Here is a 14,436-nt window from a genome sequence, read left to right on the forward strand (position 1 = left end):
ATTATTCCCCGGGAAATTGAAATCCTGGTGGAGAGGACCATATGTGATTACAGATGTGTCACCATATGGATACGTAGAGCTTCAGGATAATGATTCTAACAAAAAGTTCATTGTTAATGGACAGAGAGTCAAACATTATCTTGAAAGCAATTTTGAGCAAGAATGCTCAAAACTGAGACTTGATTAAAGCTCAGTAATAGTCCAGCTAAAGACAATAAAGAAGCGCTTGCTGGGAGGCAACCCAGTCATTAACAAAGCTTATTTGTTAATTAATTGAATTTTACAGGTTCATATTAATTATCTTCAAGGTAAAATAGCAATTGCATGAGTTCACAGAGTTACAGAAGGATTCAGAGGATAAAACAGCAAAAAGAAGCTCATTGGTGCGAAAAAGCCAATAAGAGCTATTTTGGGCGTTAAACGCCCAAAAGAAGCATCTACTGGGCATTTAACGCCAGTAGAGATAGCCATCTGGGCATTAAACGCCAGAAAGAAGTAGCTTCTGGGCGTTTAACGCCAAATTTACAGCATCCTAGGCGTTCAGAAAAATGCCCAGTGATAAAGGAGTTTCTGACATTTAACGCTAGCTAGAAGCAACAGCTGGGCGTTAAACGCCCAGACCAAGCACCAACTGGGCGTTAAACGCCCAAAACATGCAGCAGTTGGGCGTTTAATGGCAAGATTGTGGAAGGGAGGAAGTTTTTGTTCCCAACTTGATTTTTTTCAAATTTTCATGTTTCTATCCATAATTTCTTGCATAAACATATTACAGATCCTAATTTTTCAAATCTTTTTTCAAAGATATCAAATGTATCTTAATTCTAAACATAAATATTTTTTTAAATCCTCTTCAACTTCTTTTCAAATCTTTTTCAAAACTCAATTATCTTTTTGAATTCTTTTCAAATCTTTTTAAATTCTTCTCAAATCTTTTTAAACTCATCATATCTTCTTTTCAAAATTTAGATTTATCTTTTTCAAATATCTTTCATATCTTTTCAATTTTAAATTGCATCTTTTTCCTATCATACTTATCTTTTACAAATCATATCTTCTTCAAAATTTTCGAAAACCCACCCCTTCCCTTTAAATCCTAGTTTGGCCTCCCCCCTCTCCTCCACAATTCGAACTTGTCTCTCCATCTATCCATCTCCTTTCCTTTCTTTTGCTTGAGGACAAGCAAACCTCTAAGTTTGGTGTGTTTATCCGTGATCACTAAACTAATACCCACTAAGATCATGGCTCCTAAGGGAAAACAAACCACTCCAAGAGGCAAGAAAGAGAATATTCCAAAACTACTTTGGAATCAAGGGAAGTTCTTAACCAAAGAACATTAAGACCATTACTACAAAATAATGGGTCTATGGTCAGTGATCCCGGAAGTTAAATTCGATCTGAAAGAAGACGAATATCCAGAGATCCAAGAGCAAATTCGAAACAGAAGTTGGGAAATCCTAGCTAATCCTGAAACAAAGGTGGGAAGAAACATGGTTCAGGAATTTTACTCTAATCTGTGGCAAACAAACAGGCAGAGAATAGCTGAAACCTCCTTCTATGACTATTAAACGCTGGTCAAAGGGAAGATTGTTCACCTCCACCCTGACAAAATCAGGGAGATCTTCAAGCTACCTCAGCCGTAAGATGACCCAGATTCCTTTAATAGGAGGATGATGAGAACAGATAAGAGCTTGGACAAAATTCTAGAGGACATATACCTCCCTGGAACCAAGTGGACGACCAACACAAAGGGTGTCCCAAACCAACTCAAGAAAGGAGATCTCAAACCAGTCGCCAGAGGCTGGCTGGACTTTATTGGGCGTTCTATACTGCCCACTAGCAACCGCTCTGAAGTCACCATCAAAAGAGCAGTAATGATCCATTGTATTATGTTGGGAAAAGAAGTGGAAGTTCATCAGCTGATCTCTTGTGAACTTTACACAATTGCAAACAAGAACTCCAAAGATGCCAAATTGGCTTATCCAAGCTTAATCTCTATGTTATGTAAAGATGTTGGGGTGAAGATGGGAGTAAATGAGTATATCTCAGTTGAGCAACCAATCACCAAAAAGTCAATGGAAGGACAACAAGTGCAGGACGACCCCATCAAGAGGAAAGCACAGGAGTTCCTCCCGGAAATCCTTCAAATTGAATACTGGGAGCGTCTTGAAGCATCTGTCACCAAGTTGCAAGAAGCTATGGACCAACTAAAGGAAGAACAGCAAAATCAAAGTAGCATGCTTTGCAAACTACTTAGGGAACAAGAAGAGCAAGGGCGTGAACTGAAGCAACTGAAGCGTCAGAAGTTGTCTCTTGAAGGGCCAAGCACCCCACAGATTAAAGGAGCATCCACCTCCCAAAATAAAGATTGTTGAGTCCTAATCTTAGCCTTAACTCTGTGATAATTGTTCTTATTAGGAATTTACCTTAGAAGTTATATATGAGTAGTAGTAATTAGTATCTCTATTTTGATTTTATCTCCAATTAAGCTATAATTTATTTTTCTTATCATCATCAAACATGAATAAAATAGTAGATTTTTAGATAAGGAGGCAATATTTTTTTGAGTTTTTAATAAAGAAAATTCTAATTATTTATATGTGGTGGCAATACTTTTTGTCTTCTGAATGAATGCCTGAATAGTGCATATTTTTTATATTGAATTTTATGAATGTTAAAATTGTTGGCTCTTGAAAGAATGATGAACAAGAGAAATGTTGTTGATGATCTGAAAAATCATGAAATTTATTCTTGAAGCAAGAAAAAGCAGTGAAAAAAAAAAGAGAAGGAGCAGTAGAAAAAGCCAATAGCCCTTTAAATCAAAAGGCAAGGGTAAAAAGGATCCAAGGCTTTGAGCATTAATGGATAGGAGGGCCCAAGGAAATAAATCCAGGCATAAGCGGCTAAATCAAGCTGTCCCTAACCATGTGCTTGTGGCATGCAGGTTGATGAGCGGATAATTTGTATGCTTTTTGGCATTATTTTTAGTATGTTTTTAGTATGATCTAGTTAGTTTTTAGTATATTTTTATTAGTTTTTAGTTAAAATTCACTTTTCTGGACTTTACTATGGGTTTGTGTGTTTTTCTGTGATTTCAGGTATTTTCTGGCTGAAATTGAGGAATCTGAGCAAAAATCTGATCCAGAGACTCAAAAGGACTGCAGATGCTGTTGGATTCTGACCTCCCTGCACTCGAAGTGGATTTTCTGGAGCTACAGAAGCCCAATTGGCACGCTCTCAACGGCGTTGGAAAGTAGACATCCTGGGCTTTCCAGCAATATATAATAGTCCATACTTTGCCCAAGATTTGATGGCCCAAACCGGCGTTCAAAGTCACCTCAAGAAATTCCAGCGTTAAACGCCGGAACTGGCACCTAAGTGGGAGTTAAACGCCCAAACTGGCACTAAAGCTGGCGTTTAACTCCAAGGAGAGTCTCTACACGAAAATGCTTCATTGCTCAGCCCAAGCACACACCAAGTGGGCCCGGAAGTGGATTTTTATGTCATTTACTCATTTCTGTACACCTTAGGCTACTAGTTTTCTATAAGTAGGACCTTTTACTATTGTATTAGAAATCTTCGGATCTTTGGAACCTTTTTCTAGAGATCTTTTGATCACTTTGGGAGGCTGGCCATTCGGCCATGCCTAGACCTTGTTCTTATGTATTTTCAACGGTGGAGTTTCTACACACCATAGATTAAGGTGTGGAGCTCTGCTGTACCTCGAGTATTAATGCAATTACTATTGTTCTTCTATTCAATTCCGCTTGTTCTTTGTCCAAGATATCACTTGTTCTTCAACTTGATGAAGGTGATGATTGACGCCCATCACCATTTTCACCCATGAACAAGGTGACTGACAACCATTCTTGTTCTACAAGCATCTGAGGCTTAGTGAATATCTTTTGGATTCCTGATTGCACGATGCATGGTTGATCGCCTGACAACCGAGTGCTTGCCTGACAAACGAGCCAACCATTCCGTGAGATCAGAGTCTTTGTGGTATAGGCAAGAACTGATGGCAGCATTCAAGAGAATCCGGAAGGTCTAACCTTGTTTGTGGTATTCTGAGTAGGATTCAATGATTGAATGACTGTGACGTGCTTCAAACTCCTAGCAGGCTAGGGCGTTAGTGACAGACGCAAAAGTATCAATGGATATTATTCCGGCCTGAACGAGAACTGACAGATGATTAGCCTATGCTGTGACAGAGCATCAGGGACGTATTTTCACTGAGAGGATGGGAGGTAGCTGCTGACAACAGTGAAACCCTACACGAGCTTGCCATGGAAAGGAGTAAGAAGGATTGGATGAAGGCAGTAGGAAAGCAGAGAGACGGAAGGGAAGGCATCTTCATACGCTTGTCTGAAGCTCTTACACCAATGATATACATAAGTATCACTATCCTTATCTTTTATATTATTTTCGTTCATCACCATACCCATTTGAGTCTGCCTGACTAAGATTTACAAGATGACCATAGCTTGCTTCAATGCTAACAATCTCCGTGGGATCGACCCTTACTCACGTAAGGTATTACTTGGACGACCCAGTGCACTTGCTGGTTAGTTGTGCGAAGTTGTGTAATGCCATGGAATTGAACCACCAAGTTTTTGGAGTTCATGACCAGGGATTATGAGAGTTGTGAAAAGTATTGTTCACAATTTCGCGCACCAAGTTTTTGGCGCCGTTGCCGGGGATTGTTCAAGTTTTGAGCAAGCTTTTGGTAACAATGCCTGGGATTGTTCAGTTTGGACAACTGACGGTTCATCTTGTTGCTTAGATTAGGTATTTATTTTTTTCGAAATTCTTGAAGATGAATTCTAGAGTTTCATGATGATTTGTTGAAATTTGGCTGGCTGAGAAGCCATGCCTAATCTTATTGGACCGAGGTTTCAACTTATCACCACAAGAGCTTGTTGATTTTCATCAATTTTGCTTTTGGGGCAGTGATCTGCTGAGACTTGGCTGACCTTTGGTCATGTCTAGTGTTTTGGACCGAAGCTTTCTTTGAAAGCTTGGCTGGCTGTGAAGCCATGTCTAATTCCTGGACCGGAGTCTTAGACTAGCATTGCACTGATTCCTGGAATTCTCATTAAGAATTTTGATTCCTTTTTCCACTTAATTTTCGAAAAACACAAAAAAATTTACAAAATCATAAAAAAAAACCAAAAATATTTGATGTCTAGAGTCTCATCTTAAGTTTGGTGTCAAATGCATGTTTTTGTTGCATCTTTCGAATCCATGCATGTAATTCTTTGTTTTGATCTTTAAATTCTATTGACTTGAGTATCTTGGTGTTTCATATAGTGTCAGTAGTACACAAACTGCTAAGTTTGGTGTCTTGCATGCATTGTTATTTGATTCTTGTTGCATTTTGATTATTGAAAATCCAAAAATATTTTTAATTTGTGTCTTTTCAAGTCAATGATACAAAGAATTGAAGATTCAGAACATACTGCAGAGGAATTATACAGAAAAAGCTGAGCATTCAAAAATGCCCAGTGAAGAAGACAGACTGGCGTTTAAACGCCAGCCAGGGTACCTGGTTGGGCGTTTAACGCCCAAAGAGGTAGCATTTTGGGCGTTAAACGCCAGAATGTATACCATTCTGGGCGTTTAACGCCAGGATGGTGCTAGGGGGAAGATTTTGTTTTCAAAATCAATTTTTTTCAAGTTTTCAAAGTTTTTCAAAATCAAATCTTTTTCAAATCATATCTTTTCAATCAAATGTTTTCAAAATCAATTTCTTTCCTTTTTCAAAGATACTTACTAACAATTAATGATTTGATTGAACATTTTTTGCCTTTTCTGTTGATGAAGGTTTTATGTTTGAATCATATCTTTTCTTGTTAGACAAGTCATTAATTTTTTAAAATCATATCTTTTCAAATTGTTTTCAAATCATATCTTTTAAAATTGTTTTCAAATCATATCTTCTCAATCACATTTTTTTAAAACCAATCATATCTTCTCAATCACATCTTTTTCAAAATAGTTTTCAATCACATCTTTTTTTTTTTAACTTCTAATTTCAAAATCTTTTTCAAAAATCACTTGATTTCTTTTCCACTTTCAATTTTCGAAAATTATCAATCATCTTTTCAGAATATTTTTAAAATCCTCTTAATTTAATTTTCGAAAATCCTCTTCCCTCTCTCTCACATCCTTCTATTTATGGAGTACTGCTCCTTCTTAATGCACAATTCGAACTCTATCTCATCAAGTTCGAATTCTTCTACCTTCTTTCTTCTATTTTTCTTTTCCTCTGACACTTCAAGGAATCTCTATACTGTGACATAGAGGATTCCACATTTTTCTTTTTCTCTTCTCTTTCTTATGAGCAGAAAAAAAGACAAAGGCATTCTTGTTGAAGCTGACCCTGAACCTGAGAGAACCTTGAAGCGAAAGCTAAGAGAAGCTAAAGCACAACTCTCTGTTGAGGACCTGACCGAATTCTTCAAGGAAGAAGAACCCATGGCAGCCGAAAACAACAACAATGCCAACAATGCAAGGAAGGTGCTGGGTGACTTCACTGCACCTACTCCTGATTTCTATGGGAGAAGCATCTCTATCCCTGCCATTGGAGCAAACAACTTTGAGCTTAAGCCTCAATTAGTTTTTCTAATGCAACAGAATTGCAAGTTCCATGGACTTCCAATGGAAGATCCTCATCAGTTCTTAGCTGAATTCTTGCAAATCTGTGACACAGTCAAGACTAATGGGGTTAACCCTGAGGTCTACAGACTGATGCTATTCCCTTTTGCTGTAAGAGACAGAGCTAGAATATGGTTGGATTCTCAACCTAAAGAAAGCCTGGACTCTTGGGAAAAGCTAGTCAATGCCTTCTTGGCAAAGTTCTTTCCACCTCAAAAATGGAGTAAGCTTAGAGTGGAAGTTCAAACCTTCAGACAGAAGGATGGAGAATCCCTCTATGAAGCTTGGGAAAGATACAAACAATTAATCAGAAGATGTCCCTCAGACATGCTTTCTGAATGGAGCATCATAGGTATCTTCTATGATGGTCTATCTGAACTATCCAAGATGTCTTTGGATAGCTCTGCTGGAGGATCTCTTCATCTGAAGAAGACGCCTACAGAGGCTCAAGAGCTAATTGAAATGGTTGCAAATAACCAATTCATGTACACTTCTGAAAGGAATCCTGTGAACAATGGGACTAATCAGAAGAAAGGTGTTCTTGAGATTGACACTCTGAATGCCATACTGGCTCAGAACAAGATATTGACTCAACAAGTCAATTTGATTTCTCAAAGTCTGTCTGGAATGCAAAATACACCCGACAGTACTAAGGAAGCTTCATCTGAGGAAGAAGCTTATGATCCTGAGAACCCTTCCATGGAAGAGGTGAATTACCTAGGAGAACCCTATGGAAACACCTATAATTCTTCATGGAGAAATCACCCAAATTTCTCATGGAAGAATCAAGAGAGACCTCAACAAGGTTTCAATAACAATAATGGTGGAAGAAATAGGCTTGGCAATAACAAGCCTTTTCCATCATCTTCTCAGCAACAGACAGAGAGTTCTAAGCAGAATACCTCTGACTTAGCAACAATAGTCTCTGATCTAATCAAAACCACTCAAAGTTTCATGAATGAAACAAGGTCCTCCATCAGAAATTTGGAAGGACAAGTGGGACAGCTGAGCAAGAAAATTACTGAACTCCCTCCCAGTACTCTCCCAAGTAATACAGAAGAAAATCCAAAAGGAGAGTGCAAAGCCATAACCATGGCCGAATATGGAGAGGAAAGAGAAGAGGTGGACGCCACAGAGGAAGACCCCAATGGGCGTGCACCAATCTCCTCTGAGTTCCCCAATGAGGAACCATGGGAATCTGAGGCTCAAAATGAGACCATAGAGATTCCATTGGACTTACTTCTGCCATTCATGAGCTCTGATGAGTATTCTTCCTCTGAAGAGGATGAGTATGTCACTGAAGAGCAAGTTACTAAATACCTTGGAGCAATCATGAAGCTAAATGACAAGTTATTTGGAAATGAGACTTGGGAAGATGAACTTCCCTTGCTCACCAAAGAACTGGATGACTTGTCTAGGCAGAAACTGCCTCAAAAGAGGCAGGATCCTGGGAAGTTTTCTATACCTTGCACCATAGGCACCATGACCTTCAAGAAGGCCTTGTGTGACTTAGGGTCAAGTGTAAACCTCATGCCCCTCTCTGCAATGGAGAAATTAAGGATCTTTGAGGTGCAAGCTGCAAAAATCTCACTAGAGATGGCAGACAACTCAAGAAAACAAGCCTATGGACTTGTAGAGGATGTTCTGGTGAAGATTGAAGACCATTACATCCCTACTGACTTCATAGTCCTAGAGACTGGGAAGTGCATGGATGAATCCATCATCCTTGGCAGACCCTTCCTAGCCACAGCAAAGGCTGTGATTGATGTTGATAGAGGAGAGTTGATCATTCAAGTGAATGAAGAATCCTTGGTGTTTAAGGCCCAAGGACATCCCTCTATCATCATGGAGAGGAAGCATGAAGAGCTTCTCTCAAAACAGAGCCAAGCAGAGTCCCCACAGTCAAACTCTAAGTTTGGTGTTGGGAGGCCACAACCAAACTCTAAGTTTGGTGTTGAACCCCCACATTCAAACTCTAAGTTTGGTGTTGGGAGGTTCTACACGGTTCTGAGTATTTCTGAGGCTCCATGAGAGTCCTCTGTCAAGCTAATGACATTAAAGAAGCGCTTGTTGGGAGGCAACCCAATGTTTTATAGTTAACTATTTTCTTTTGTTATTTTATCTTTTTTGTAGGTTGATGATCGTAAGAAGTCACAAAAACAATGAAAAAAGCAAAAACAGAATGAAAAACAGGAAGAAAAATAGCACACCCTGGAGGAGAAGAAGCTGGCGTTCAAACGCCAGTAATGCTAGCTGTTGGGCGTTTAACGCCCAGTCTGGCACCATTCTGGGCGTTTAATGCCAGAAAGGGGCACCAGACTGGCGTTAAACGCCAGTAAAGGGCAACAACCTGGCGTTAAACGCCAGGAATGGGCACCAACCCGGCGTTTAACGCCAGAAATGGCTCAAAACGTGAATTTTGATGCCATTTGGTGCAGGGATGACTTTTCCTTGACACCACAGGATCTGTGGACCCCACAGGACCCCACCACCACTCTCACTCTTCTTCCCCCATTCATCAATCACCTCAAAACCTCTTCCCCAAAAACTCTTCACCTATCAAATCCCATCTTTCTCTTCACCACTCACATCCATCCTTCATAAATCCCCACCAACCTCACCTTTCAAATTCAAACCACCTTCCCTCCCAAACCCACCCATAATGGCCGAACCATTACCCCCCTCTCGCCTATATATACCCTTCTTCAACCCTTCATTTTCACACAACCTAAACACCCCTTCTTTCCCTTCTTGGCCGAACACACCACCTTCTCCCTCTTCCTCATTTCTTCTTCTTTCTTCTTTTGCTCGAGGACGAGCAAACATTTTAAGTTTGGTGTGGTAAAAGCGTTGCTTTTTCATTTTTCCATAACCATTATGGCATCCAAGGCCGGAGAAACCTCTAGAAAGAGGAAAGGGAAGGCAAAAGCTTCCACCTCCGAGTCATGGGAGATGGATAGATTCCTCTCAAGGGTGCATCAAGTCCACTTCTATGAAGTTGTGGCCTTGAAGAAGGTGATCCCCGAGGTCCCCTTTTCACTCAAAAAGGGTGAATATCCGGAGATCCGCCATGAGATCCGAAGAAGAGGTTGGGAAGTACTCACCAACCCCATTCAACAAGTCGGAATCTTGATGGTTCAAGAGTTCTATGCCAATGCATGGATCACAAAGAACCATGACCAAAGTGTGAACCCGAATCCAAAGAATTATCTCACTATGGTTCGGGGGAAATACTTGGATTTTAGTCCGGAGAGTGTGAGGATGGCGTTCAACTTGCCTATGATGCAAGGAGATGAGCATCCTTATACAAGAAGGGTCAACTTTGATCAAAGGTTGGACCAAGTCCTCACAATCATATGTGAAGAGGGCGCACAATGGAAGCAAGATTCAAGAGGAAAGCCGGTTCAATTAAGAAGGCATGACCTCAAGCCCGTGGCTAGAGGATGGTTAGAGTTCATACAACGCTCAATCATTCCCACTAGCAACCGGTCCGAAGTTACCATAGACCGGGCTATCATGATCCATAGCATCATGATTGGAGAAGAAGTGGAAGTTCATGAGGTCATAGCCCAAGAACTCTACAAGGTGGCGGATAAGTCCTCTACCTTAGCAAGGTTAGCCTTTCCTCACCTCATTTGTCACCTCTGTTATTCAGTTGGAGTTGACATAGAGGGAGATACCCCCATTGATGAGGATAAGCCCATCACCAAGAAAAGGATGGAGTACACAAGAGACCCCTCTCATCAAGAGATCCCTGAGATGCCTCAAGGGATGCACTTTCCTCCACAAAATTATTGGGAGCAACTAAACACCTCCCTAGGAGAGTTGAGTTCCAACATGGAACAACTAAGGGTGGAGCATCAAGAACACTCCATCATCCTTCATGAAATTAGAGAAGACCAAAGAATCATGAGGGAGGAGCAACAAAGACAAGGAAGAGACATTGAGGAGCTCAAGCACTCCATAGGATCTTCAAGAGGAAGAAAGAGCCGCCATCACTAAGGTGGACCCGTTCTTTGATTTCCTTGTTCTTTATTCTTCTGTTTTTCGAATTTTATGCTTATGTTTATCCATGTTTGTGTCTTGTGATCATTAGTGTCTTAGTGTCTATGCCTTAAAGTTATGAATGTCCTATGAATCCATCACCTTTCTTGAATAAAAACGTGCTTAATTGAAAAGGAAAGAATTGCATGAATTCTGAATTTTATAATAGTTTAATTAATTTGATGTGGTGGCAACACTTTTGTTCTCTGAATGTATGCTTGAACAGTGCATATGTCTTTTGAATTTGTGGTTCATGAATGTTGGCTCTTGAAAGAATGATGAAAAAGGAGACATGTTACTGAGGATCTGAAAAATCATTAAAAATGATTCTTGAAGCAAGAAAAAGAAGGAAGCAAACGAAAAAAAAAAGAGAAAGAAAAAAAAGAAGAAAGAAAAAGAAAGAAATAAAGTTGTGATCCAAGGCAATAAGAGTGTGCTTAAGAACCCTGGACACCTCTAATTGGGGACTTTAGCAAAGCTGAGTCACAATCTGAAAAGGTTCACCCAATTATGTGTCTGTGGCATGTATGTATCCGGTGGTAATACTGGAAGACAGAGTGCTTTGGGCCACAGCCAAGACTCAATAAAAAGCTATGTTCAAGAATCATCATACTTTACTAGGAGAATCATTAACACTATCTGGATTCTAAGTTCCTAAGGAAGCCAATCATTCTGAATTACAAGGGATAGAGTGAGATGCCAAAACTATTCAGAGACAAAAAGCTAAAAGCCCCGCTCATCTAATTAATACTGATCTTCATAGATGTTTTTGGAGTTCATTGCATATTCTCTTCTTTTTATCTTATTTGATTTTCAGTTGCTTGGGGACAAGCAACAATTTAAGTTTGGTGTTGTGATGAGCGGATAATTTGTATGCTTTTTGGCATTGTTTTTAGTATGTTTTTAGTATGATCTAGTTAGTTTTTAGTATATTTTTATTAGTTTTTAGTTAAAATTCACTTTTCTGGACTTTACTATGGGTTTGTGTGTTTTTCTGTGATTTCAGGTATTTTCTGGCTGAAATTGAGGGATCTGAGCAAAAATCTGATCCAGAGACTCAAAAGGACTGCAGATGCTGTTGGATTCTGACCTCCCTGCACTCGAAGTGGATTTTCTGGAGCTACAGAAGCCCAATTGGCGAGATCTCAACGGCGTTGGAAAGTAGACATCCTGGGCTTTCCAGCAATATATAATAGTCCATACTTTGCCCAAGATTTGATGGCCCAAACCGGCGTTCAAAGTCACCTCAAGAAATTCCAGCGTTAAACGCCGGAACTGGCACCTAAGTGGGAGTTAAACGCCCAAACTGGCACTAAAGCTGGCGTTTAACTCCAAGGAGAGTCTCTACACGAAAATGCTTCATTGCTCAGCCCAAGCACACACCAAGTGGGCCCGGAAGTGGATTTTTATGTCATTTACTCATTTCTGTACACCTTAGGCTACTAGTTTTCTATAAGTAGGACCTTTTACTATTGTATTAGAAATCTTCGGATCTTTGGAACCTTTTTCTAGAGATCTTTTGATCACTTTGGGAGGCTGGCCATTCGGCCATGCCTAGACCTTGTTCTTATGTATTTTCAACGGTGGAGTTTCTACACACCATAGATTAAGGTGTGGAGCTCTGCTGTACCTCGAGTATTAATGCAATTACTATTGTTCTTCTATTCAATTCCGCTTGTTCTTTGTCCAAGATATCACTTGTTCTTCAACTTGATGAAGGTGATGATTGACGCCCATCACCATTCTCACCCATGAACAAGGTGACTGACAACCATTCTTGTTCTACAAGCATCTGAGGCTTAGTGAATATCTCTTGGATTCCTGATTGCACGATGCATGGTTGATCGCCTGACAACCGAGTGCTCGCCTGACAAACGAGCCAACCATTCCGTGAGATCAGAGTCTTCGTGGTATAGGCAAGAACTGATGGCGGCATTCAAGAGAATCCGGAAGGTCTAACCTTGTCTGTGGTATTCTGAGTAGGATTCAATGATTGAATGACTGTGACGTGCTTCAAACTCCTAGCAGGCTAGGGCGTTAGTGACAGACGCAAAAGTATCAATGGATATTATTCCGGCCTGAACGAGAACCGACAGATGATTAGCCTATGCTGTGACAGAGCATCAGGGACGTATTTTCACTGAGAGGATGGGAGGTAGCTGCTGACAACAGTGAAACCCTACACGAGCTTGCCATGGAAAGGAGTAAGAAGGATTGGATGAAGGCAGTAGGAAAGCAGAGAGACGGAAGGGAAGGCATCTTCATACGCTTGTCTGAAGCTCTTACACCAATGATATACATAAGTATCACTATCCTTATCTTTTATATTATTTTCGTTCATCACCATACCCATTTGAGTCTGCCTGACTAAGATTTACAAGATGACCATAGCTTGCTTCAATGCTAACAATCTCCGTGGGATCGATCCTTACTCACGTAAGGTATTACTTGGACGACCCAGTGCACTTGCTGGTTAGTTGTGCGAAGTTGTGTAATGCCATGGAATTGAACCACCAAGTTTTTGGAGTTCATGACCAGGGATTATGAGAGTTGTGAAAAGTATTGTTCACAATTTCGCGCACCACAGGTCCAAGAGAAAAGCTTGAGACTGAGTGGTCAAAGTCATGATCCAAAGCAAAAGAGTGTGCTTAAGAACTCTGGACACCTCTAATTGGGGACTTTAGCAAAGCTAAGTCACAATCTAAAAAGGTTCACCCAGTTATGTGTCTGTGGCATTTATGTATCTGGTGGTAATACTGAAAAACAAAGTGCTTAGGGCCACGGCCAAGATTCATAAAATAGCTGTGTTCAAGAATCAACATACTAAACTAGGAGAATCAATAATACTATCTGAATTCTGAGTTCCTATGGATGCCAATCATTCTGAATTTCAAAGGATAAAGTGAGATGCCAAAACTGTTCGGAAGCAAAAAGTTACTAGACCCGCTCATCTAATTAGAATCTGAGCTTCACTTGAAACTCTGAGATATTATTGCTTCTTAATTTCTTTTTATCCTATTTTATTTATCTAGTTGCTCGGGGACAAGCAACAGTTTAAGTTTGGTGCTGTGATGAGCGGATATTTTATACGCTTTTTGGGGATAATTTCATGTAGTTTTTAGTATGTTTTAGTTAGTTTTTAGTATATTTTTATTAGTTTTTAGGCAAAATTCATATTTCTGGACTTTACTATGAGTTTGTGTATTTTTCTGTGAATTTAGCTATTTTCTGGCAGAAATTGAGGGAGCTGAGCAAAAATCTGATTCAGGCTGAAAAAGGACTGCTGATGTTGTTGGATTCTGACCTCCCTGCACTCGGAATGGATTTTTTGGATCTATAAGAGTCCAATTGGCGCGCTCTCAATTGGGTTGGAAAGTAGACATCTAGGACTTTCCAGAAATATATAATAGTTCATACTTTGCTTGAAGATAAACGACGTAATTTGGCATTAAATGCCAGTTCCATGTTCCATTCTGGCGTTAAACGCCAGAAACAGGTTACCCGTTGGAGTTAAACGCCCAAAACAGGTCACAACTGGACGTTTAACTCCAGAAACAGTCCAGACACATGAGAAGCTCAAGTCTCAGCCCCAGCACACACCAAGTGGGCCCCAGAAGTAGATTTCTGCACTATCTATCTTAGTTTACTCATTTTCTGTAAACCTAGGTTACTAGTTTAGTATTTAAACAACTTTTAGAGACTTATTTTGTACCTCATGACATTTTAGATCTGAACTTT

The 14,436-nt window shown here is 40.0% G+C and overlaps 1 non-coding gene across 1 annotated transcript; it reads right to left on the reverse strand.

The window, feature by feature from the left end:
• Positions 1–6,879: 6,879 nt before the first annotated feature.
• On the reverse strand, positions 6,880–6,987 carry LOC130938153 (small nucleolar RNA R71). The gene has a single exon (XR_009069329.1). It is a non-coding gene; the product is annotated as a small nucleolar RNA R71 (small nucleolar RNA).
• Between the last annotated feature and the right edge of the window lie 7,449 nt (positions 6,988–14,436).

The sequence above is a fragment of the Arachis stenosperma genome, chromosome 6, assembly GCF_014773155.1.
Source record: "Arachis stenosperma cultivar V10309 chromosome 6, arast.V10309.gnm1.PFL2, whole genome shotgun sequence".
NCBI lineage: Eukaryota > Viridiplantae > Streptophyta > Magnoliopsida > Fabales > Fabaceae > Arachis > Arachis stenosperma.